The 25,695-nt window shown below is 60.8% G+C and overlaps 1 protein-coding gene across 4 annotated transcripts in view; it reads right to left on the bottom strand.

Annotated features, from left to right (window-relative positions):
* ERI3 (ERI1 exoribonuclease family member 3) overlaps positions 1 to 25,695 on the bottom strand; it is a 187,263-nt gene that overhangs the window by 70,193 nt on the left and 91,375 nt on the right. The window contains exon 7 of one of the 4 annotated variants that reach the window (XR_012905823.1): positions 17,634 to 17,851. The exons of the other annotated variants lie outside the window; for them this stretch is intronic. The gene's annotated coding sequence lies outside the window, so the exon portion shown is untranslated. The remainder of the gene's footprint in view (positions 1 to 17,633; positions 17,852 to 25,695) is intronic. 4 annotated transcript variants of the gene reach the window in all.

Here is a 25,695-nt window from a genome sequence, read left to right on the forward strand (position 1 = left end):
GCGACTGCACTAGGACTTGTTAACCCAGGGAGCCCTCCCGCAGTTCCAGGCTTGCACAGCCGGCTGGACTGCTGCTTTGCGTCATGGAATGTTTCATGGACAAAAAGAGCAGTGGGCATGGGAACACTGGGGCAAGGGACCACGCAGACAGCCGTGGCACGTAGTGCGTGGGAACACCGGGGCAAGGGACCACGCAGACAGCCGTGGCACGTAGTGCGTGGGAACACTGGGGCAAGGGACCACGCAGACAGCCGTGGCACGTAGTGCGTGGGAACACCGGGGCAAGGGCCACGCAGACAGCCGTGGCACGTAGTGCGTGGGAACACCGGGGCAAGGGCCACGCAGACAGCCGTGACACGTAGTGCGTGGGAACGCCGGGGCAAGGGCCACGCAGACAGCCGTGGCACGTAGTGCGTGGGAACACCGGGGAAGGGACCACACAGACAGCCGTGACACGTAGTGCGTGGGAACGCCGGGGCAAGGGCCACGCAGACAGCCGTGGCACGTAGTGCATGGGAACACCGGGGAAGGGATCACGCAGACAGCCGTGACACGTAGTGTGTGGGAACGCTGGGGCAAGGGCCATGCAGACAGCCGTGACACGTAGTGCGTGGGAACACCGGGGAAGGGACCACGCAGACAGCCGTGACACGTAGTACGTGGGAACGCCGGGGCAAGGGCCACGCAGACAGCCATGGCACGTAGTGTGTGGGAACACCGGGGAAGGGACCACGCAGACAGCCGTGACACGTAGTGCGTGGGAACACCGGGGAAGGGACCACGCAGACAGCCGTGACACGTAGTGCGTGGGAACACCAGGGCAAGGGCCACGCAGACAGCCGTGGCACGTAGTGCATGGGAACACCGGGGAAGGGACCACGCAGACAGCCGTGGCACGTAGTGTGTGGGAACACCTGGGAAGGGACCACGCAGACAGCCGTGGCACGTAGTGCGTGGGAACGCCGGGGCAAGGGCCACGCAGACAGCCGTGACACGTAGTGCGTGGGAACGCCGGGGCAAGGGCCACGCAGACAGCCATGACACGTAGTGTGTGGGAACACCAGGGAAGGGACCACGCAGACAGCCATGGTACGTAGTGCATGGGAACACCGGGGAAGGGACCACGCAGACAGCCATGGGACGTAGTGCGTGGGCACACCGGGGAAGGGACCACGCAGACAGCCGTGGCACGTAGTGCGTGGGAACACCAGGGCAGAGACTGCACAGACAGCCGTGGCATGTAGTGAGTGGAAGCGCCGGGGCAGGGGCCGTGCAGACAGCCGTGGCACGTTGTGCGTGGGAATGCCAGGCCCAGGTATTGTGCAGACACAGCCATGGCACATTGTGCGTGGGAATGCTGGGCCCAGATACTGCGCAGACAGCCACAGCACGTTGTGCGTGGGAACACCAGGTGCAGGTATTGCGCAAACACAGCTGTGGCATCTTGTGCGTGAGAACTCCAGGCTCAGGAAATGCACAAAGCTGTGGCATGTTGTGCATGGGAACACCAGGCACAGGTACTGCGTAGACAAAGCCGTGGTACGTTGTAAGTGGGAACGCTAGGCTCAGGAACTGCACAAAGCCGTTGCACATTGTGCGTAGGAATGCCAGGCACAGGTATTGCGCAGACACAGACGCGGTATGTTTTGCATGGGAACACCAGGCCATGGGACTGCGCAGACACAGCCGTGGTACTCTGTGTGTGGGAATGCTGGGCCCAGGGACTGCGCAGACACAGCCATGGCCCGGCATGCGTGGGAACGCCAGGCCCAGGTACCGCGCAGACACAGTCGTGGCATGTTGTGCATGGGAACACCAGGCGGAGGTACCGCGCAGACACAGCCGTGACACGTTGTGCATGGGAACACCAGGCGGAGGTACCGCGCAGACACAGCCGTGGCACGTTGTGCATGGGAACACCAGGTGGAGGTACCGCGCAGACACAGCCGTGGCATGTTGTGCGTGGGAACGCCAGGCGGAGGTACCGCGCAGACACAGCCGTGGCACGTTGCGTGTGGGAATGCCAGGTGGAGGTACCGCGCAGACACAGCCATGGCATGTTGTGTGTGGGAATGCCAGGCGGAGGTACCGCGCAGACACAGCCATGGCATGTTGCGTGTGGGAATGCCAGGCGGAGGTACCGCGCAGACACAGCCATGGCATGTTGCGTGTGGGAATGCCAGGCGGAGGTACCGCGCAGACACAGCCATGGCATGTTGTGTGTGGGAATGCCAGGCGGAGGTACCGCGCAGACACAGCCGTGGCACGTTGCGTGTGGGAATGCCAGGCGGAGGTACCGCGCAGACACAGCCGTGGCACGTTGCGTGTGGGAATGCCAGGCGGAGGTACCGCGCAGACACAGCCGTGGCACGTTGCGTGTGGGAATGCCAGGTGGAGGTACCGCGCAGACACAGCCACGGCATGTTGTGTGTGGGAACGCCAGGTGGAGGTACCGCGCAGACACAGCTGTGGCACGTTGTGCGTGGGAACGCCAGGCGGAGGTACCGTGCAGACACAGCCGTGGCACGTTGTGCGTGGGAACGCCAGGCGGAGGTACCGTGCAGACACAGCCGTGGCACGTTGTGCGTGGGAACGCCAGGCGGAGGTACCGCGCAGACACAGCCGTGGCACGGCGTACGTGGGAACGCCAGGCGGAGGTACCGCGCAGACACAGCCGTGGCATGTTGTGTGTGGGAACGCCAGGCCCAGGGACCTCTCAGCAGCCCCTGGGGCCTGGTCCCTGTTCTAGAGCTGCAGGGGTGTGGGGCCTAGTGGAACTCCCCTGATGCCCAGGTCAGTGTAGATGGGTCCTGCCCAAAGAGCTAACTATGGAAACAGGGTGAAGCAGGGCCCAGTGCGGGGAGGGAAGCAGAGGCTGGAGTGGGGGACGTGACTTGTGAGCCACGTTTGCTGCATGGGGGAGGAGCTGGCTAGGGCAGGTGTGGGTCTGGAGCAGAGAAGTGGGATGGGGGGACGTGGGAAGAGAGAATCATGGTGGCCAGGGCAGGGGACAGAAGGAGACCTCCCCCCGAGCCACAGGGCGAGTGAGAGCAAGGCCAGCATGGGTAGCACCATCAGCTGGCTGCTGCCACAGGCTCCAGCGGGCCCAGTGGGCAGAGGGCTTGGAAACAGGACAGTCTGAGGCCTGGTGAGCGCACCGAGCGTGCAGAGAGGCTCCCCGACACCAGGCTGGCCCCCAGGGGCAGTGCACCGAGAGGGCAGAAACCGCCCCGGATCAGGGAGGGCCAGGTCATTATCCTAACGCTCCTGCCCCGGGCCAGGGGGAGCAGGCGCTGAGCGCTTGGCCAGTGACAAGCGAGGGCGTGGCGTGGCAGAGCTTGCCCCCACGGCTGTGCCCCCCCGACGTGGAGCAGGGGATCCGTGGTTTGCCAGGCCGGCTCGGCCCACGGAGGCGGCAGTGCGCAAGCGGCGAGAGGAACCGCTAAGTCACTAGCAAGTATCATAGCAACCCGAGGAAGGAACTAATTGCCGGGCTACATCCCGCAGCTGCAGAACGACAGCTGGAGCATCCGCGCAGGAGGCGGAAAGGCGAGGCTAAGACCTGTCAAAAGGCGAGGGGGCCCCGGAGCCCTGCTTGGCAGCCCAGCACGGAGGTGGACAGCGGCTCAAATTAGCACAAAACCTGCTACGTGTCTGCACATCAGGACGTGCAAGGCCCTTCGCCTTCCGCTCGTGCGCCGGACTCGACGTGCAGCCGTGGCCTCCACCCCCGGCGCAGAGCCCTCGCCGGCCGCCAGCCCGCTGCTCCGCGGCCGAGGCCAGGGGCCTGGCGGCCATGCAGACTACCTGGGGCAGCCCTGGCTGAGGGAAATCGGCTGGTTACTGAACAGCACGGCCAGTACTGCTAGGGGAGACTGGGAAGATATTCAAAGGCAGCGTGGAAGAGGGACACACCCGCCAGCGAAACCGGCCCAAACTCCCCAGGTCTTTCCGCCCGCTCACGCTTTCTCGTCCAGGAGTGATCCCAGCAGCTCATTACACCCCCCAATAGGGAAGCTGTTGTGCACGGGTGGGGCTGGGGGAGCCAGGCTTGGGCATGGAGCAGAAGAGAAGTGGGGGGGAGGAGAGAATCATTGTAGTCACCGCCCAAAAGGAGCGTGACCACGTGCCCCCCCCACCCAAAAGGAACGTGTCCTCGTGCCCTCCCAGCCGAAAAGGAGCATGTCCACGTGCCCCCCCGCCCAAAAGGAACGCGTCCACGTGCCCCCCCCGCCCAAAAGGAACGTGTCCACGTACCCCCTTCCCCCAGCCCAAAAGGAACGTGTCCAAGTGCCCTCCTGGCCCAAAAGGAACGCGTCCACGTGCCCCCCCGCCCAAAAGGAACGTGTCCATGCGCCCCCTCCCCCCAGCCCAAAAGGAACGTGTCCAAGTGCCCTCCTGGCCCAAAAGGAATGTGTCCACGTGCCCCCTCCCCCCAGCCCAAAAGGAACGTGTCCACGTGCCCCCCCGCCCAAAAGGAACGTGTCCACGTGCCCCCTCCCCCCAGCCCAAAAGGAACGTGTCCAAGTGCCCTCCTGGCCCAAAAGGAACGCGTCCACGTGCCCCCCCGCCCAAAAGGAACGTGTCCACGTGCCCCCCCGCCCAAAAGGAACGCGTCCACGTGCCCCCCCGCCCAAAAGGAACGTGTCCAAGTGCCCTCCTGGCCCAAAAGGAACGCGTCCACGTGCCCCCCCGCCCAAAAGGAACGTGTCCACGTGCCCCCCCCGCCCAAAAGGAACGTGTCCACGTGCCCCGCACAGAACGTTGGGTACCAGAGCTGGTTCTGTGCTGCAGGCAGGTCCCAGGTTTCAACGGTTTTTTCATCCCGAATCATGAGCAAAGGCAAGACCAGGCCAAAGCACGTCCCAGCCCGCGTGGGCGCTTGCAGTGTCCCTGCTGCCGGGCACTGCCGCGAGGGGCCCTTGGGAAAGGCAGCGCCGAGGAGCAGTCTCCAGGGAACAGACCCTTCTCCCTCCGTGCTCCGGGGGAAGTTTTCTATTCCTCCCCCCCACGTTCTCCAGGGAGTTTAGAAAGAAGCCCCCGGCCGGCCCCACACGGGGATGCGACACTCCAGCTGAGGCCTGCTCAGCGCAGTCGAGGGGCAGAAGGACTTTGCATGCCCTGCTCACAGCAACGCCGGGTCCCGTTTGAAATCTAGGGACAATACGCAGGGCGGACAGTCAGGCCCCCGCAGACAGCCCTGAGTCCCTTGTGAAAGCGTCACCCAGCTTCTACCGCACCCGCTGGTTTGTGCAAGCAGACGGCTGCTTCTCGGGCGTGCCGGGCTCCCGGCCCGGGTTACACAGCACCATCAGCAGAGGGAGCGCTCTGCACGTGACCCAGGGCACTGCCGTACTGGCAGCCCCCGTAGCATCCCGGCTACTCGGTGCTCAGTGCCTAGGGGCCAGCCTGTCCGCGCCCGTCTCAGCAGCTGGAGTGCACTGGAAACTCCAGTCCCCGGACATCCCAAAGGACGTGTCCACTTGGGCCCTCGCGACGCCGAAAGCAAGGGCTGGGCCGCAGTGCCCCGGGGCTGCTCTGCGTGTGGGGCTCACGCCAGGCGCGCTTACAGAGCGTGTGGGGCGCGCAGCAGGCCAAGCCATGGAGATCTCACAAACTCTCCAGACCCGTGTGTCTCCTCCAACTGGCCGTTCGCTAGAAGAGACACGAGGGCAGTAACGGAGCAACAGCAGCGTTAAGAAAGTGCGCGGGCGTCGGCAGCAGGAGCTCCCTGGCAGAGTCCGAGCGGGACACCTGGCACTACCGCATGCAAAGCGCTCAGCGACTCCCACGATGGCGCGAGGGTCTGACCACAGCGCCCGTCCCCGTGGCATCGGGCCTCGCCCAGCAGCGCAGAACCACCGCGATTTCAGAGCCGGCGAGCTCGCCCCCGGTCAGATCACGGAGCCTGCCGGGCCTCCCCCCTGCCCGGGCCTGCTGAGCCACAGCAAGACGGATTCCTCGGGGCTTTCGGTCCCTGTGGGCCTGTGCCAAGTCCCCGGGACTGAGCCTTCCCAGAGGGGAGCTGCTCTGCTGTGGGCCTGACCCAACTCTGGGCCTTTGCTGGGGGGGACCAGAGGCTCTGGCCCTGCAGGATGGGGGTGGGGCGCCCCAGAGGGCAGGCAGGTTCAGTGGTGTGATCATCGGGCAACAGTCTAAAGGGGACCTTTGGGGGCCAACCCATCACACCCCCCACCCGGTGCAGGGCAAGGCTCATCCCACATCCCCCATGTACCTGCCAGCTGGGACGTGGCAACTGCAGCTGTGTTCCAGAGAAGCCATCTTGCCTAGTGCTCAGAGCCAGGGCCTGCTGGCCCCCCCCCGAAACTCCTCCCAAGCAAAGCTCTCGGGCTGCTCTCCTGCCAGCACGTGCTGAGCCGGCCCTCCCAGTCCGGGTGGCGGCAACGGCAGGAGTCACTCGCCGGCTCACGTGGAGCGGCAGCTGGCTCGGCTTTGCCGTCTCTCCCAAGCACACGGCCCGTGCTCCCTCCTGCCCACGTGGAGATCCTCGCCAGGATAAGCCACCCGCAACAGCTGCCGCCGCTCCCTGGGGCAGCGCGAGAAACCCAAGCAGGGCTGTTGCCCCGTGGGCGAGCGAAGTCTGCCCCCCCACACGCTGGGGCAGCCGGGCGCTCCATCCACGGAACAAGCAACTCCACAGAGCCTCCACGTTCCAGCAGCAAGCCCCCTGGCGCCCCAGCTGGCCGTGCCATGGCCTACGGGCTGCGGCCTTCCGCCTGTCGGCGTTCGGGGCAGGCTTAGCTCACTCACAGCACAAAGCCCACCCTTGCCGGAAGGCCTCCGGGCGCCGATCTGTAACACCATCGCCCCTCTGCCACACTCAGCCCCTAACCTGCCTTCTGGCCAGCCCCTCTCCCCGCAGGCCGAGCCCGCGGCTTAGGCGGAGGGGACGGGCTGAGGAACGCCCAAGAAGCAGTTGCCCCGGATATGAGCAAGGTTGCAAGTTTCTTTGTTTTCATTACAATTTCCTCTCCTCCTGCTTATTTTTAGCCGTCTCTGCTTTCCCCCGAGGTGCCCGGGTGATAGAATGAAACACGACCCCCGGCTCCAATAAGTGTATTTCAATTACATCTGTCACCACGTAACGATGTAATGATATATCATGTGATATTAAATCCATGGTAATCATATCAGCAATTTTTTTAATAGCGCACTAATCACATTATTACATCTCAATAATTAACAACAGAAGGCCCCAAACCTCGGCTACACAGCAGAGCGCTTGCCAGGTCCCTGGCTCCGCCTGAGAAAGGGCTGCTGGAGTCCAGGACGGCAGCCCGTGGGCAGAGCGGGCACGGAGCAGCCGGCCGGCGCTGGCCAGGGATCGGGAGACACGAGCCAGATCCGCCTCCCCTGGCTGCCTGCGGTGTCGTGCACGGCCACCTTCTGAGCGCGAGCCGGCCCCTTCCCCCGCCACAAAGGAAGGCAGCGCTGCCTAGCAATCACAGCCCTGGCGCGCTCGGAGTGGGCCTGCCACTGCCGTTCGGGGTCCCTCGACAGGGCTGCAGGAGACGAGTCGCGCAGGCGACTACCCGAGAAGCGGATGCTCATTGGGCAGTTGACTCGCCTCGATTAGTCGCTTCTCCTCCCCTCTGGCCTCTCTCAGAGACAGGCAGCGGGGGGGGGGGAGGGGGGGGAGCTTAAAAGCCGTTCTCCCTAGCACCGTCTCCGCGAGGGGGCAGGGAAGCAGAGACGCAACAGGGACCGGGCACAAGCTGGGACTCAGCTGTCCTGGCTTGTGTCTGGTCCCAGACGCTGCACCTCTGCTTTTTCAACGTAGCAAGAGCAGTGGGCAGCCCCGCTCCCCCTGGGGTCCCCGCTGCACCTCTGCTTTTTCAATGTAGCAAGAGCGGTGGGCAGCCCCACTCCCCCTGGGGTCCCGCTGCACCTCTGCCTCCCCTCCCGGCTCCCCGCTGCGCCCCCGCCTCCCCTCCCGGCTCCCCCGCTGCGCCCCCGCCTCCCCTCCCGGCTCCCCGCTGCGCCCCCGCCTCCCCCACCCGGCTCCCCGCTGCGCCTCCGCCTCCCCTCCCGGCTCCCCGCTGCGCCCCCGCCTCCCCCACCCGGCTCCCCGCTGCGCCTCCGCCTCCCCTCCCAGCTGCGCCCCCGCCTCCTCCACCCGGCTCCCCGCTGCGCCCCCGCCTCCTCCACCCGGCTCCCCGCTGCGCCCCCCGCCTCCTTCACCCACCTCCTCCACCCGGCTCCCCATTGTGCTCCCGCCTCCTCCACCCACCTCCCCGCTGCGCCTCCGCCTCCTCGCTGCACCCCCACCTCCTTGCTGTGCTCCCACCTCCTCCGCCTGGCTACCCACTGCCCTCGGGGATGGCCTAGAGTTGCCTCCTTGAACTCATCTGTAGGCCCATTTACCCTCCCCTTGCCACAGCCCTCAGGCCCATCTTCCCTGGTCTCAGACAGGCAACCATGGGCAGTCGGGGTGGAGGTGATGGGGAGAACTCGTTACTATTAGGAAAGGTTGCAAATAGGGTAGCCAGATAGTTTCACAAAAAATCCTGAACATGGCAGGGAAAAAAAATGGTTGAGCAAAAAAAGTTCTTGAGCAGGAAAAAAAAGGGTCGCTGCGCCTTTAAATCCCTGTTCCCGCAGGGGACTAACGTTGCTGCCGGCTTTCCGTCCAAGAAAAACATTGTACATGGCCGGTATTTTCTGGGTTTTTTTTACTGGACAGGGGCCACAAATACCGGACTATCCGGGTGAAAACCGGACACCTGGTAACCCTACTTGCAAATGTGCCCGTGTTTTCACAAATGGCACCTGCTGGTTTGAATCTTTCTCCCTCAAGCATTTCACATGCCCCAAGGGACCTACGCCCGGACTTACGTTGACCTGGGCCCACAGCCCCACTGCTAAAGAAATGGCTCACGTCATCTGAGCTACGTACATACAGCTCGGAAGGGGCAGGACACGGCTCTACGCAGCAAGACGCATCTCTCGTGCCGTGCCTCGCACCATGAGCTCACAACAGGGCTAAGCACCCTTGAGTGTTACTACAATATGAGCCCTGAACTGCAGCTGTGGGTCGATCAGCCAAGCCCTGGGCACCTTCGAGTGCAGAAGTGGGGAACAACCTTGACATGGTGGCAGCGGTGGGATGTTAGTGCCTCTCCCGACCACCACATCCCCCAGTTTCTGGATTTCCTGATCTCCCTTTATTTCTTTCCCAGAACTCTGACAGTTTTCTCCTTTGGCCAGGTTGCCGCTGGCAAAAGGAGAAACGACAAACCAGAAACCAACTCGTTTGCCCTTTTCCAGTTTGGCCAGAAATGGAAGCTTTCGAAAAGAGAACATGGTTGCAAACAGTTCTGGCTTTGTCCAAGGGCCTGCACTGGCCCCCAAGCGTTGGGGCTGTTTGTTTTTAGTTCAGGATTGTTATTCCGTATTGAAATTGTGGCATTGGCCAGAGACCTCGATCGGACTGGCTGTCCCATTGCATGAGGCCTTGCACAGACATTGCGAGGAGCCGCCTCCTGAACCTCACTCCGGCGCTGATGCAGGTTTGTCATTCCAGTAACCCGCTGCTGCCCTTTGTTGTGCCCCGGTGGGGACAGGCGTCTCGCCGCGCACTGCCCACGGCATCAGGGTGGAGCAAAAGCGCCCTTGACTGCGGCAGCCGCACCTCGTTAGTTCTGTTCCCTCCCTCTGGGGCACTCGGCATTGGCCACTGAGGCCACGTCTAGACTACACGCGTCTGTCGACAGATGCAAATCAAGCACGTTGAAATTGCTAATGAAGCCGGGATTTAAATATCCGCACCTCATTAGCATAAACATGGCCGCCACTCTTTTCCGGGGGGGAAACCAGCGGTCTAGACGCGGATCTGTCGAAACCGAAGCCTTTTTCGACAGTTCCTGTATTCCTCAAAAAATGAGGTTTACGGGATCGGTCAAAAAAGGCTTCGGTTTCGACAGATCCGCGTCTAGACTGCCGGTTTTTTTTTTTAAAAACTCGGTTTCGGAAAAAAGCAGCCGCCATGTTTATGCTAATGAGGCACGGGATGTTTAAATCCCGGCTTCGTTAGCAATTTCGGCGTGCCTAATCTCTACCTCTCTGTTGACGGTTCTAGACACAGCCCGGAGCCTGGGCTGCATGGACCTTTGGGCTAACCCAGCCTGGCCACATGTCCCTAGGCAGCGCTCTCTCCCGTTCAGAGCTCCAGCCCCCAGCGCCAACGCCCTCGGTGTGCGAGCGCCGTGTTCACCGTGCACAAGAGCACTCCGTGCGCGCGCACTAAGGCAGACCCCAGTTGTGGTGCACAGAGGAACGGGCTGCCTTAAATAGCTGCGTGGCTGCCTAGGGAGCCAGCCCGGGAGGGAGCAGCGTTGGGAACGGGTCTCCCAGCCTCTCCCGCCCGCGGCGGTGAGCTCTGGGGCGAATGGCGCACGGAGGAGCCCCTGCGCCACTCCGGCTGCGGCAGCGCTCGCACACGTGTTCCAGCTACAAGCTGGTCAATCCAGCCGTTTCCACACGGCCAGCTGATCTGAGCAGAGCCTCATTACCTGCCTTCCAGTTCCAGCCGCGCGCTTAGAAATGGGATTTCAGAAAGATTTGACTGATCATTTCTCTCCTCATTTATTTTGGCTGCTCTGAACCAATTCAGCCTGTGAAGTTGAACAGCGCGGCTGGTCCTTGCAGGCAGTCCATCACATCGCGCCCTCCCTGCTGCACGCCAACCCTTCCCGCAAGGCCGGACCCAGGGCCCCGCACAGCAGGCGGCCTGGTGTTTGCTAGGTGACTGGGGCTCAGCTCTCCACCGCCCAAACTAAACCAAATTCCCTGGTCCCAGGGCCCACAGCCACTCTTCCATCCTCCCCTCGGCTACCCCTGAGGCTCCCCTGCCCCGCCACATGCCAGGCTAGAGCCTACTCGGAGAATAGGGGTGTGGGGGTCCTGCGTTAAGGGAGCCCCCTCCCCCCGACAAAGGGGCCCCTCAGCGTTCTGCAGACTTCATCTGATCAACCGCACCCGGGGTCACCTTCCCCTGCAGCGAAATGCAGCCACCTCTGCGGCGGAACGCGAGCGCCGTGGCAGCATACAGCGTGCCAGGGACCCGCAGGGCGAACGGAAGCAGGCAAAGCGGGTTTCTCTCAGGAGTCTCCCCCCAACACTGCTACAGGAAAAGGGCGGGAGATGTTTAAGCAGCACGGGCAGCAGGGTTTGTGCCTCTCCTCAGAAAGGGCAGGGACGGTTCTGGCTCAGGAGGGGGTAGCCTGGGAAGGGCCACGTGCTGGAGAAGGGAATTTCACCCTGTCCTGCCGCTGTGCGGAGGCTCCCAGGGGCCCTGCCCGGCGGTCGCTAGCACGCTCATGCAGCCGGAGACCTGCCTTCGAAGACGGTATAAAAGTCCCACAGCATTTCACAAAGGAGCCCCCTGCAAGCACGTCAGCAACCGGTTCCCTCCGGGGCTGTCTGCCGCTCCACTGCCATCTTGCCCGCGGCGGGCTCTGATTTCACAGCCAGCCAGGCCGCTGCGCCCCCCGATCCCGGGAACGGAGACGGAGGCTGGCAGGACAGGGCGTGGTCCCCTCAGCAGGAGCCTCGGAGGTGAAGGCAGTGGGAGCTACACGCACGTTGACGAGCAGAGCGTGCCAGCCCTCGTGCAAGGGGCGTGAGTGCACACTCCAGGTGTGGGCGGGGGCGGTAACGTGCCAGATGGGCACGTGGGCGCTCTAGCAAGGGGAGGGACCAGGAGGATAAAACCAAAGTCCTAGGACAGGCCTGCTTGTGCCAGCCGCCCTCCACCCCATCTCACAGCCGCCTGCCTGCCCCGCAACTCGGCCCTGAGAGGGGGATCCGCCCCCTTCCCTCCACCCTGCTGGGACTACTGGCGTCCCGCATCTCAGGCCGAACCTGGGAATGGGCGGCCGGGGAGAGATCCCTGTTCTGTTCACTCCCTCTAGGGCCCGCAGACAGGCCCCTGGGCTAGCAGGACCTCTGTTATGCCCAGCCTGGCCGTTCTTATGCCCCAAGCAACGTCAGAGCAGCTCCCTAGCCCGAGCGGACGGCCAGCCCTTGGGCAGGGACTGGGCTCCCAAGGTGCAGCCTGTCCCACGCTGCCACTGCCCTGCGAGGGGAGTGCGCCGATGGGCGCCAGCCAAACGCAGCATCACGGGGCTCCGTGCCAAGCAGCAGCCCCCAGAAAAAGCCCTCCCTCCACACAAGGCTGTCCAAGAACTTGACAGGACGCTGCGGGAAAAGGCTGCTGAAAGAAATGATCTCTTCCAGTGCAATGGGAGATATTTGTCTCTGATTTACCCTTGGCTTTTTGCTCTGGTTCAGGTAGGAGCGGCGTGGGATGGCTGGCAGATCTGAGAGCCCGGCACGCCCCAGCGGGCAAAGCGCGCAGTGCGGAGGAATGCGAGAGTCAGTTTGGAGTGCTCCCCATTTATCAAGCTCACGCCGCCCGCCAGCAGAGCGAGTCTTTCTATCATTACACCTCTCAAAATCCGATTCATACCACTAATCCTGCCTTCATTCTCCCAGATTAATAACATCTCTTTCAACCTTCACAGTGTGATAAATAGACAAAGAGAGAACAAAAGGAGAAACAGAAGTGAGAGAAAGAGCCAGAGCAACTCCACATAATAACGGGAACCAAGAAAGGGGAAAGGAACACAAAAAAGCAAAGGAAAGAAAAGGAAAAGAAAAGACGAGGGCACACTCTGCTCTGCCGTGTCCCTCAACACAATCTCCACGCCAGCCGGCAAAGCGGCGGCGCTCTTTAAGGAGCGTTAAACCTTGCTCAAAGAAAAGGCTCGTTAGCAAGTCCTACCAGCCCGTGTGTCGGCATTCCCTCCGCTGCCCGGCTCGCTTGGGGTCACAGTGAAAACGAGCTCGCCGGCTTCCCGCCCCACTCCCCGACGGCGCCTCTCCGGCTCCCGTGCGCGCTCGCTGGCTCGCTCTCCTTGCCCGGCCGCGGCTGATCCGGAGAAGCCTGGACGGGGGCTGCAGGCCAGGCCCAAGCCCGGGGGGTTTAGGACGGCTGGTAACAGCAGGAGGGCTGCAGCTCCGAAGGGAGGGGCGCCGGCGGAGCTGGGGGGAGGTGCTCAGGGCTGGGACGGGGCAGGGAGACGGACGGGGTGGGACAGCAGCACCGAGTGTGCAGGAGTTAGTCCCTGTCAGCCGCGTGGGCAGAGCCGTCCATGCCCTTTCCCCAGCTTTGCCCTCTGAAGCAGGGCCCAGCACGGCCAGAGAAGGTGGCCTGCCCCCAGAGCCGCGCCGGACAGCCTGAGACAGCAGGCCCGCTTCCAAGCGGACGAGACCTTCCCTCCTTCAACCATCTTCTGTGCCGGGCCTCCACTAGCCGGTCCCACCGGCCTCAACACCTCCGCAGGCCCACCGCTCACAAGCTTCTGAGGGAAACCCCCTCGCCCAGTGGCCCGCCCCCCTCAGAGCTCTCAGCGCGACCCCCGGGGGCAGCCCAGGGCCTGCGCACACACTTGAGCGGGGCCCACGGACTGGCCATTGAATTCCCAGTGGCGGTGGGTCCCTCTGACGCAAGCCAGAGTCTTAGTCGTCCCGCGACACCCGGCGCAGGCCCTTCCGATACCAAGGCCAGTGGCCGGGGCAGCCTGAGGGGCCTTGGCGTCTGCACGCCCACAGCTGCCGGAGCCCGGGGACGTGGCGCAAGGCACAGGGGTTTGCCGCCAGCAAGGCAGGCGCTGGCGGGGTGGGGATGCTGCCCAGCAGTGGTGGGAGGAAGCTGTGAGCTCTCTGCTGCTGCCCTCCAGGGCTGCAGAAGGGTTTGTTCCTTCTACTCACGCGCCCCCCGCGGGGGTGACCTCGCCTGGCTGGCGCTGCACCGGGGCTCTGACGCGGCATGCCACTGTAACTAGCAAGCGCGCCTCTCCGCTCGGCCGACCCCTCCCTGCTCAAGTCCCGCCTGGGGCGGCAACTCTCTGCAGGCTCTTCGCCCAGCCATAGCGCCCGCACGGCCCTGAGGTGAGACCCGGTATCCACCCAGCGCTGCCCGCTCCGGGGGCGACCGGCCCCGAGGCACACACCACGCTGCCGGCTGGCGCGCCGCAGGCTCTGCCACACGCGCCCGGGAGGAAGGTCCATCTGTGCAGTGACCATCCACGGCTGCGTAGCCGGGAGCTGGCTGGGTTTGAAACTGCTCCGTAGCCCAGCAGCCTTTGATGTACAGAAAATAGCAACACTCAGGTGCCCATTTTATTCATGCTGCTTTTATCGCAGCAAATCTCTCTCCTCTGTGGCGCTGGCGATAGCGAGCAAGTGAAAAGAAAGTCTCCTCTTCTAACAATGGATTTCCCTTCCCTTCTGAACTTCAAACAGAAAACTCCTCTCTGCAGCCAGAGCTGGCCAAAGGAAGAAAAGAGAAGAGAAAACAGACACGTTAACTGAACCTCCGCTCTCCTTTTCCTCTCTCCCAAGGCCAGGCTGGCTGCCCGGGCCTGCGGGGCCTGAGCAGAGGTGTTAGAGGGTGTTTGTGGCACATATTTACTCACCAGACTCACTACTATGTCACCGCGGAAATGCACCTTTTTCTCTAACCTCCTGGCTGTTCCTCCCCGCTCCCCACGGGCCGCACGTACCCACCATGCTCCTGTATTTATTCAGTACAGGCTGTGAGACAAGGACCATCCAGGGTGATGGAGCCTCGATTTCGAAATAAGAAACGATAGAAGTGAAGTAAAACGGGGGCGGCAGCTTCCGGGGGTGCAGCCCGTTAGGTGGCGCAGAGCCAGTGATTACAGCTCAAACCCCGGCAGCCTTACCCCCGGGAGCCGGCCGACGCCACTGCAAACCTCCCACGCCCATGCTGAAAGCGCAACGAAGGGCAAGAGCCGGGCCCCACTGACGCCGGGGGATGTTCAGTGTGGCCTGGATTTCGCCCAACGTGCCAGACTTCCCCCCCCCACGAGGTGCTGCAGACACAGCCGCAGGTTTTACAGCACATGGGCCGGTCCCCCCAACACTTCGGCCTCTCAATAACCCCGCCGGCTGCTCACCGAAGTATCGCTTTGCTCAGCCAACCTCTGGCGGGCAGGGCCGGGTGCGCGGCACACGGGTGCTGTGATAAACCAGGGCCCTGCCGTTTGCCACGGAACCCTTTCCTTCCTGCACTCCCCTAGCCCCCTGCAAGCAGCGCGAGAGCCCCACCGCGATGCCGGGCAGAACGTGGCCCAGGGAGAGAAGGGGGCACCCTTCACGTGGTTCATTCCTCTGCTCCAATTCCACTGCTCTGACCGGCAACCGGGCAAAGCTCCCTCCTAGGCCAGAGACGGGTACAGTCCATTTTCTCCTGACCCGCTAGGGCTGGGAGCAGGCGGTTTGGGAGAGCGGGGAGCGGCTGCCGCAGTCTAGCCCTGGTGGAGCAGGATTTAAAGTTGTATCCTTACGATTTACGATTAAAACGTCTTGTGCCCCCCGCCCTGAATCCTGCAGGTCTGCTCTGCCGCTCCTGGTACCATGGCGGGGGGCTCGGCAGTTTGTACGTCTGATGGGTGATGTGGGGGGCCGGGTGCCTTCACAGGCCCACGGAGAGCTGCTCTTCTTGGGGAGTTCCTGCAGGCGGGGCGGTGCGCATAGCTAACACCTGCCTTCAGCAGCCTGGCAGCCTCTTCCGGCCCAACCCAGGGGCCTGTGCTACCCATCTGGCCTGCCCCACGCTGCCAAGCACCTGCTCAGCAGTAGACAGCACCCACCCCCACCGCGGGAGAGGCAAAGCAGCATCCTGAGCCTGCCCCGCAAGCCCAGCGCTTCCCAGCTGTTTCCTTGGGGTCCCCAGCGCAGGCCCCGCCGCTCCTCCTGGCGCAAAGGCAATTACAATGGAACAGTCCATCGCGGCCGAAGGCTCCCTTCCCGCGGAGCTGCAATGGGCCGATCCATCACAGCAGGCTGATGACAGCTGTTGGGCCAACGGAGCCGCGGGATTGGCTGGGCACCCGGAGACATGCCTCATAATTCCGGGCCCCTTCTCCGTCCCCGACGTCTCCCGCGAGAGACACGATGATGGATGGGGACACAAGTGACTGTTCCCAATCAAGGTAATGTACGGAATGACAGCTGACGTGATTCCCGGAACACGGGCCGGCTCTTGCCCTCCCTGGCTCGCCGGCTGCCGTCACAGCGCCACTCCCTTCGAGGGACGCGGAGAACTGGCATGGAGGCCCTGCGGCAGGACGGCAGGGCCAGCGGAAAATATGCAGGGTTTCTCTCAACTCCCGCAGGCAGCTCCTGAAAAACCGAGGGGGAGCCAAAGACGGGAGAATACCACGTTCTGCTTCCAGGGTGAAATCAATCCATCCCCATGCAGCCAGGCTGCGTACGGGCGAGGCATCTCCGACACCGTGCGTGGTGCCCAGGCCTCGTGGGGGCATTCCTCAAGGCCACGAATTTCCCCTCGCAAGGCCTGCAGCTGGAGAGTGTCTGCATACACACGGAGCATCGCCCATCGCACACTCTGCCGCCAGAGACCACGACTTGCGTGCCCATGCCAGGCTCGAGTTCTTTAGCATTTCAACGGGAAACCAGAAGCATCCGTGTGGCCACTTGGAGCTCAAGGAGATCCTCTCTCTCCGAAGGCCTCAGGTGAGTCTCCGCTCCTTGTTGTAACGAGCACCCAACGTCACGACACCTCGACGTGAAGCAGAGCACAGGGCAGACCCAGGCTCACAGACCGGTCCGAAGGCAACCGGAGACGCAGGGCAGGAAAACTCCCATGGCAGCTGGCCCACTTGCTAGCTGTATTCCACTTCCAGTTCTTCAAAGCAGCAGCACATTTAGCATGCAGAGGAGTGAGCAGCTAATACCCTTCCATAGACTTAAGAACTTGAAGCGAAAAAAAAAAGGCGAGTACTTCTCCTTGCCCCTCCAAATTTGTCGGGTCTTTAAAAGCCGGTGAACTCTAGGGGGGCGTCTCCTCCCTCCATATTTAAGCGCTACTCAGCCCCGGCTGAGATTCCCGGCACAGGGTCTGACGGCCGTTCCGGCTGTGTTTGGAGTCCCGAGGAAGGGAACAAGCTGGCGCCGTCTCACACGTCGCTAGAGGGGCTTTTAATAGAATCACCTCCCCGGGGGCCCCGCCTGGAGCGGAGCTGAGTGCCCTCTTGCTCAGCCCCTCGGTGGCGCTCGCAACCCCAGCCTTTCTTGGGAGACTCCACCCGGCTGCTCCGGCAACAGGCGCTCCACCTAGGTTAGCGCTGATGCGCACAAGCAGGCGTTTTACCGCCCCGTGGTCTGCGCTGCCTGGAGCCCTGTCTACGCCAGTCTCAGCCACAGGGGAGAGCCCCCCAAAAGGTGTGCACAGCCATAGCCCGGGCCCACGAAACCTCAGCTGTAGGCTCCCAGGTCTCCATGCCAAGGCAAGGGCTGTGGCAACGACCGGCGGCAAAAATCTGAACCACCCAGCTCCCTCGGCGCTAGGGACAGGAGACCCCATTGAACTGGCTAAGCGGCCACACCGAGTGTGCACCTGGATAAGCGAGTAAAGGGGGCAGTCCAGCTGGGCTGGAGCGCCTCTCCTCCCCCTCGCCATCGGGGCAGCTGCTCCAGCCCCCACTAGCTAACCAGAGCAGTGAACCTCACCCCACAAGGGTGAGACTCACCCATTAGCCATTCCCATCCCTGTGCCATACCCGATTCCCAGCCTTGCCACGCCGGTCGCCCTAGCTGAAAGGCCCGCTGGCGTCCCGGCAGGGTGCTGCTGTGTATGGGGCTTTCTTCCTCTTTGGGAGCCGTAAGGTGGTGTTCCTCTTCACACTCGCCTCCATTTTTGGACAGTGTTTGCACAAAGAGTGCTCTGGCCTCATGGACGGCCTCTCTTGGGTGCTCAGAGCTCAGCAGAACAGCCTGGCTGGGGTACAAAGGAATCTGGTCTGAGGGTCTCGGCCTAGAACTCCTGGGGCGTCACTGCTGTGACGTCAGCCCGCCCGCCCCCTGCGAAGTGCACCCCACTCACGCAGGTGTGCCAGGGCTGAGGCTGGCAAACCCTTGGGGTACGTCTACACTAGCTTGTTAATTCAAACTAGGTAGGCAAATGAGGCGACCGGATTTAAATATCCTGGGCTTTATTTGCATGTTCCCGTCCAGTTGCCATTTTGAAATTTCACTAGCCCGAACTCACTGCTGTGCAGCTACACGTGGCAGTGAAACGTTAATTCGAACTAAGTCCTTAGTTTGAATGAACTGTTACTTCTCATTCAGTTACTCAGAGGAGTAACAGTTAATTCAAACTAAGGACTTAGTTCGAATTAACGTTTCACTGCCGCGTGTAGCCATGCGGCAGTGAGTTTGGGCTAGTGGAAATTCAAAATGGCGACCGGACGGGAACATGCAAATAAAGCTCGGGATATTTAAATCCCAGGCTTTGTTTGCAACTCCGGTCGCCTCATTTGCCTACCTAGCTTGAATTAACGAGCTAGTGTAGATATACCCTTGGAAACCAGTAAGTCTGACCAGCACGGACCAGGAGGCAGGAACATCCGCCAGTTCACAGAGTGACCTTGAAGAGTCACAAGTCCCCTGTGCCTCAGTTTCCCCACAATACTACACTCCGTGCAGCGACCCGTGGGGCTCAGGGCGCTGGCGCCCGCCCTTCCAATGCCCGCAGCCCCAAGTTCTGCTCCAAGGGCACCATCATTGTGCATTATTTAAGCTCTGTTAGATGCAAAGCGAGAAGGTGGAAAAATTGGTGTCTGCAAAGTGCAAGGGAAGAGGCGAGCGGCCAGGGCGTAAGCGTGGGTTCCCAACAGGGAGAGCAGCACACAAACATTTTAGCACTGGAAAGTGTTGGTAAGGGGGAGGGTCCAAATTAGGTGCTGGCGTGTGTTCAGTTCCCAAGGGGCTGTCTGCAGGGAGGTCAGTGCAGAACCAGAACCAGGGACGGGTCCCGTTAGCGCCCCGGGCTCCTCATGCGCCTACCCAGGGACGGCTGCAGCGGTGCAGGGCGGTGTGAGGCTCCCCCCCTCGCGCCCCGCAGTGGCTCAGTGGGAGAATACTTAAGAAGTTGTGAGTTTGGTCATAATGTGTAAAAAGCCCCTGAAATGCGACATCATTTACTCCTCGGTGCTACTGCTCAGCAGAGCTAATAAATCTTGCATGAGCAGAGCGGATTCTAATTTTCTAATCTGAAAAGGCATTTGGAGTGAGAGAGAGGGGGAGATAAAAGTGATTGAATCTCCAATAGCCCAGCGTCAGTGACAAGAAACATCCTGAGACGGACCCCAAAGAAGAATGGCTCCTCTCCTCCCCGAGCCACGCCGCCTCACGCACCCGCTTCTCTCCCCCGGCGACAGGCCCGCGGGTCTGAACGCACCCGCCCGACTGCTCGCTCCTGCCTCCTGATCAATCTGCGTTTTCAGGACAATTACCCTCTTAATCAATGATGGCTCTCGGCAGCCCCCGCGTCCCGCGCCCGGGCAGACAGCATGTGCATATGCAATGAAGCTGAGGGGAGGTGCTACCTAGGCGAGTCCATCTCCCGCTGACGCACGCGCTGGCTGGCAGGGCACAAAACTGTGAAGGCCACTTCAAGGAACACCTGAGGCACGGGAAGCACAGGAAAGCAGGGAACGCCAGGCAGGGAGTGGGCGGCCCAGCCAGCCCGCAGGCCCCGGGCGCACGCTCAGACGGCGTGTGACTGAGGAACTAATCCGCTTTGCCGTACACCGGAACCATGCGCCTAAGACAGGGTGGGGAACCTAATGCGTGAGGGCCGGACGTGGCCCCTGGCTTGCCTAGGTCCAGCCCCCAAGGCTCAGCCGCCCCCCAGAATTGGGGAGCCCGTGCTGGTGCCCTAGTGCACCCCCAACTACCCCACCACGGGGCTGGAGCACACAAAATCTACTAGGCTGGGCCCCTTGGCTCTGGTGAGAGAGGAACATGGGAAGTGTCTTTCCTACTCAGTCGGGGGGGAGTGCTTCTCCCATGTGTGCAGCCCCCCCCCCCGCCTGATTTTCCTATGGGTCAGTGGCCCCCCGACCAGAAAAGGTGCCCCCCAATCTAAGAGTTATCTACGGGCACTAGCAGCGGCTAATAAAGCCAGCTCCCAATGAGGAAGCAAAGGACAGGGCGTGAAACAGCTTGGAACAGTCTCCGACAGGCGGGGGGCTCTCCCAAGAGAAGGGATCAGCTCCCGAGCAAGGCAAACCTCGCAGGGCGGGCAACAGCTCCCTTGGGCAGGCTGTCCCGATAGTCAACAGTGGCACAGCCCAGGAGTCTGGGAGGGTCCCAGAGCCGTGCCCAGGGGAACCCCCCCCGGGCAGCGATAACAAGGGATACCAGGAAACCCCAACGCTGCAGAACACAATCGGGGCTGCCGTGCGGCTGGGGCACTGGGCGTCCCAACCCCGCTCCTGCAGCGGTGCCGCTGGCCTGGCCACCCGGGACTCGGTTTGCGATGTCTGAACCCGCAGCCCCTCCCACGTGGTGAATTCACCCTCTGCCTCCAGGACGTCCCAGATTCGGCGGCACCTGCCAGCCTCAGCGGCAGCCGCGTGGGAAGCGCCCAGCACGAGGACTCGGGCCCCGGGACGAGGCCGCACGGTCAGTAAAGAGTCCGTCCCCTCAAAGCAAAGTCCGCAGCCAGCACTAGTGAAACCAGCCACGCCCTCCTCCGTCTGGGCGTTCCCACTGGCTGGGAGGGGTCACTCCCCCCTGCCCAACACACTGGGTGCTGTGGGACGCCCAGATTGCCCCACCCATGCCTGGTCTGGTCTTTGCAAGAAGCAGGGTGGTTATTCCAGGGCCCCGGGAGCCAGAAGGGCCGTCCCACCATCCCGACCAGCAAGACGGGCAGCCCCGGCTGAGACTGGCGGGACAAGCGGGTTGGCAGGGGGCTGCTGCTCCACCAGGAGCCGTATTTCACTCGCTATTTCACCGGGAGACTGGCTGATCACAGACAGCCCCACTGTGTACTCCAGAGCAATAAAAATAAAATAAAAAAACACACAAGAAGGATCCTGTAGGCGAGTAATGGGCATTTTATTCCTTTTTATGACACTAAACAGAGGCAGCTAGCATAATTACACCACAATAAAGGCATAATGTGCACCTAGCAGAACACACTCAGACTTTTGATAATTAAGCAGCGCAGACGCGGTCTGGGATTGCGGCACATCGCTTCCCTCAGCCACCTGGATCCGCTCTAGCCATGGGCCCATGCATACCCAGCCCGCCCGCCTGCCCTGGCCTGGCCTCCCTGGGGTGGGCCTGCTGGCTCCGCAGGGACCGATAACCCACCAGGCTCCACCCACGACCGTGGGCTGAGGCTAGAGAGGAGGGAAGCCCACGCCCCACAGGATGCAGCATCGCAGCCGGCAACATGCCACGCGACCCTGCGCAAGTTTAGTGACTCCATCTTGATTAGGGGGCAGGATTTGAAGTGGGGCCCTCGTGAGCCAAACGCACGAGTCTCTGCCACACCGCTAGGTGGAAGCCGGAGCAGGGCCCTCTGCCCTGTGGGTCGGGGCACTGCCAGCATGCCCTGAGCAAAGCATGGGGCTGCCCCCGTCTCAGCGCTGCCCTGCGGCTGTGTAGAGCCAGAGCCCTGCCCAGCGCTGACCCGCGGAAAGAGCCCCCAGCCCATCAGGCTGACGGGTGGTGGATCCGGAAACGAAGCCTGAACACAGCCGAGGCTCTAAGCCCTCCCCGGTGGCAGGGGCGAGCCCCCATCTGTCAGAGATTAATAATAAGCTCTTGGAAGCCCGTTAGCACATCGCTCCCAACGGCCCGGCTCCCCTGCAGCCCCGGCTCCTGTCAGATATGCCAAGAGGCGCTCGCACGCGTCTGCTGCAAAGGTTACGGAGCCCCCGACAGCCGGCTCCCCGAGCGAGCAGCACAGCCGAGGTAGAGCTCCTAAATGATCTTTAAAATATTAATCAAGTCAATCAGAGGCCGCCCGCCAGAGGTGACTCGCCGTGCGCCTGGAGCGCAGGCCTGGCACGGGCCTGCAGGCCTGATACCCAGCGTTTGTTCCAACTAACTCCCCACTCTAGGCCCTTGCAGTGGCTTGTTACAGATCACTCCAAGTTTTCCAAGAGCACTGGGGGGCCCAGCTCGTCCGAACCGCCACGCTTGCGCTGCAACGCTCCAGGACCAGCACGGCCACTGCCACCTCCACGCCAGGCCGGGCGTCCAGCCATGGCCGGCAACCACACCTCGGCGGCATGGCAACCCCCAGCATGGCAACCGTGACAGGAAGAAAGCCCCACTTATTCCAGTTCTCTTCAAACACAGAACCCGGCACTTCAGGTCCTCTGGTCCTGCCCCAAACTAACTTCCTCCTGGCCACCTGTGCAGGCTCCCGCTGAAACAGCCCCGGCTTTCCTGGGGCCCAGGCCCACAGAACTCAGAACCTCACAGGAAGGGATGGAGACAGCTGGATGCTAGCTCGGTTGTCACCTTCCTCAGACAGGAACTTGTCCGAGATGGGAAAACCTTGACTCTCCCCAGCTTTGCAACACACTGGCCAGGCCGGGAGCTCACGGCTGTACAAACCCATGTGGCTAGGTTCCTCGAGGGCGCATCCTCTTGTGCCCTCTGCAAACGGTTATACCAAAAGCACCAGAAACTTTCTTTAAAGAAACCCTAATTTATTAACTTCCCTTCTCCTCGCTTCTTCTTACCCAGCTCTTCTGTCTTCCACCTTCTCGCCCTCTCTTTGTGTCTGATGTTGGTCAGAAGAGAAAAGCCCTCTGCCTGCAGGCTGTTACAGTTCAGCGTAACTCGCTGCTGTTCTACAGCAATGAAAATAACATTTGTAAGGAGAAGAGACCACAGTCAAGGGCGCTTTTGCTCCGCCCTGATGCCGTGGGCAGTGCGCGGCGAGACGCCTGGCCCCACCGGGGCACAACAAAGGGCAGCAGCGGGTTACTGGAATGACAAACCTGCATCAGCGCCGGAGTGAGGTTCAGGAGGGGGCTCCTCGCAATGTCTGCGCAAGGCCTCACGCAATGGGACAGCCAGTCCGATTGAGGTCGCTGGCCAATGCCACAATTTCAATACGGAATAACAATCCTGAACTAAAAACAAACAGCCCCAACGCTTGGGGGCCAGTGCAAGCCCTTGGACAAAGCCAGAACTGTTTGCAGCCATGTTCTCTTTTCGAAAGCTTCCATTTCTGGCAAAACTGGAAAAGGGCAAACGAGTTGGTTTCTGGTTTGTCGTTTCTCCTTTCGCCAGCGGCAACCTGGCCAAAGGAGAAAACTGTCAGAATGCTGGGAAAGAAATAAAGGGAGATCAGGAAATCCAGAAACTGGGGGATGCGATGGACGGGAGAGGCACTAACATCCCACCGCTGCCACCACGTCAAGGCTGTTCCCCACTTCTGCACTCGAAGCACCAGAGTGGGTAACAGCCCATGGTGCCAGCGGTGGGATGTTTAGAAAGGGGTAGTACCCCTCCCATCCTTCACAGGGGAAATCAAGATTTCAACCCCACTTTTTTCTAAACCAAACTCTGTCACAAAGTTTGACCTGAACAGGCGCCCCTTTCCCGAGTCTGCCGGATGACAACCATCTCCACAGCTGTGGCTACTGTGCAGATGCCTCCTGGAGGCAGGTGGCATCACGGCTGGCCCTTCGCTGGTACTCTCAGTGGAGAGGCAAAGAACGGCTACATGGCTTCTCTTCTGGGAAATCCTGCCCCCAGGGGCTGCCTGAGGCGGTGCTCTGCAGGGCGCGCTGCGGGCCTTGCTGTCTCTGCGGAATTCTTGCCACGTTTTTAGAATACAGCCGGGGCATGGTTACACCACAGGGACTATCACAGCACAGTGAGGACGTCGCGACTAAGCCAGCAGAATCCCACAGCAACAGGGCTTTCCTTGTCAGAACTCCGCCGCCCTGAGCACGTGGTCGGCACGGCTACAATGCGCAGGGTGTGGATTGTTCTATCGCTGTCAACCAGCCTTTTACACTCCCGCCCGCCCGCCACAACGGGGAACCACTGCTGTGCTGAGTGAGCCAAGCCAGAAATCATGGAATTGTAGGGCTGGAAGGGAGCCAGTGAGTTCCTTCTAGTCCAGTCCCCGGCACTGAGGCAGGACTGAGTATTAGCTAGATCAGGTGTTTCTCTAACCTGTTCCTAAATATCTCCAGAGATGGGGATTCCACAACCTCCCTGGGCAATTTATCCCAGTGTTTCACCACCCTGACAGGCAGGAAGTTTTTCCTCATGTCCAACCTAAACCTCCCTTGCTGCAGTTTAAGCCAATTGCTTCTTGTCCATTAATCTCTCTCTCCTTGTAGCTATCTTTTATGTACTTGAAAACAGTTATGTCCCCTCTCAGCCTTCTCTGCTCTACACCAAGCAAGCCAGGTTCTCTCAGCCTTCCCTCGTAGCTCGTGACTTCCAAACCTGTCATCACTTTGGTTGCTCTTCTCTGGACTTTCTCCACTTTGTCCATGTCTTCCCTGAAATGCGGCCCTCGCAACTGGACACAGCCCTCCAGCTCAGGCCTCGTCCATGCAGAGTAGAGCGGAAGAACTGCTTTTCGTGTCTTGCTTTTTTTGCAACTGTTACACGCTTGCCTCCTGTTTAGCTCGCGGCCCACTGTGACACCCTCCCCTTTCTGCGGTACTCCTTCCTACACAGCCACTTCCCGTGCCGTGTGCGCGCACATACAACGGATTGGTTGCTCAGAAGGGGAGCACTTTGCATTTGGCCTTATTGAACTTCATCCTATTCTCTCCAAACCATTTCTCCGGTTTGTCCAGATCATTTCGAATTGCAAGTATCCCGTCCTCCACAGCACCTGCAACCCCTCCCAGCTCGGGGTCCTCTGCAAACTTTACAAGTGTACTCTCTACGCCGCCACCGGAATCACTGACGAACGGAACTGGATCCAGAACTTATCCCTGCAGGACCCATAAGAACACAGAGACCATTCTTGGTCAAACCAAAGCTCCATCTAACCCACTATCCTGTCTTCTCAGTGGCCAATGCCCGGTATCCTACAGGGAATGAACAGAACAGGGAATCATCCAGTGATCCATCCCCTGTTGTGCATTTCCAGCCTCTGACAAACAGGCTAGGGACACCATTCCTACCCATCCTGGCTAACAGCCATTGATGGACCTAACCTCCGTGAATTTATCTAGCTCTTTTTTCAACCCTGTTACAGTCCTGGTCTTCACAACATCCTCTGGCAAGGAGTTCCACAGGTTGACTGTGCACTGAGTGAAGAAAAACTTCCTTTGGATTGTTTTAAACCTGCTACCTATTAATGTCATTTGGTGACCCTAGTTCTTGTGTTATGGGAACAACAAACACTTTATTCACTCATTTCCTTATTCACTTTCTCCACACCTGTCATGATTTTATAGACCTCTATCATATCCCCCCTTCATCTCCTCTCTTCTAAAATGAAAGGTCCCAGTCTTTTTAATCTCTCTTCATATAGCAGCCACTCCACACTCCTTTTTCTGAACTTTTTCCAACTTTTTCAAAAAAGCCAAGAAAACTTTTCCGAAATGAGACGACCACATCTGCACACAGTATTCAAGATGTGGGCGCACCATGGATTTATACAGAGGCAATACAATATCCTCTGTTATTCTCTACCCTTTTTAATGACTCCTACTGCTCTGTTTGCTTTTTTGACTGCTGCTGCGCACTGAGTGGATGTTTTCAGAGAACTATCCACAATGACTCCAAGATCTCTCTTGAGTGGTAACAGCAAATTTAGTCCCCATCTTTTTG

This window comes from Pelodiscus sinensis, chromosome 9 (assembly GCF_049634645.1).
Source record: "Pelodiscus sinensis isolate JC-2024 chromosome 9, ASM4963464v1, whole genome shotgun sequence".
In the NCBI taxonomy this organism is placed as follows: domain Eukaryota; kingdom Metazoa; phylum Chordata; order Testudines; family Trionychidae; genus Pelodiscus; species Pelodiscus sinensis.